This window comes from Chrysochloris asiatica, unplaced genomic scaffold, assembly GCF_000296735.1.
Source record: "Chrysochloris asiatica unplaced genomic scaffold, ChrAsi1.0 scaffold00006, whole genome shotgun sequence".
Taxonomy (NCBI): domain Eukaryota; kingdom Metazoa; phylum Chordata; class Mammalia; order Afrosoricida; family Chrysochloridae; genus Chrysochloris; species Chrysochloris asiatica.
The window spans coordinates 18,319,592-18,320,322 of record NW_006408524.1 but is presented as its reverse complement, the minus strand read 5'-3'; positions in this window follow the sequence as shown (position 1 = coordinate 18,320,322).

Here is a 731-nt window from a genome sequence, read left to right as displayed (position 1 = left end):
GGTCTCTTCAATGGAAAGAAGAAAATATGGAGTCCTGGTGTGGTGCTGTGGGTTAATGCGCTGAACTGCAAAGGTTGGTGGTTCAAGCTCACCAGTCACTCCTCGGAAACCCTATACCGGGTTGCTACGTGGGTCGGAACAGGCTGGATGGAACTTAACAAGATAAAATGTACTGTGAATTCATACATATACTTCCAATGTAGATTTGGGACTACAGGATTTTAATTTTCCTCTTCTATCTTATATATCTTATGTAGAAAATCCAAGTTCTCTACATATATTGCTGCCCCATCACCCATACTAACATGTCTACCCTCTAGCCCGTTAAGAAATTTCCCTCACACCCAACCCTCTAAGCGATATAACCATCATAGAAAGTTTTTTATCAAGAAAACCTTTAACATTTCACATTGGTCTCATATATGTCCTTTTGTGATTGACTAATTTCACTCAGTAAGGAGCTCTGGTTGTCTGGTTACAAATCGGGCTGCAAACCTTAAGGTCAGCAGTTCGTAACTACTAGCTGTTCCATGGGAGAAAGACGAGGCTTTCTGCTCCCATAAAGATTGACAGCCTCAGAAAACCTGTACAAGATCATTATGGGTCGGAATAGACTCCACAGCACGTAACAACAATGTCATTGAGTATAATGTCCTTCAGGTTCACCTTTCTGTAAGGCGTTTTTTAGATTTATCATTATTCTTCAAGGTTGCATAATATTGTATGTACCA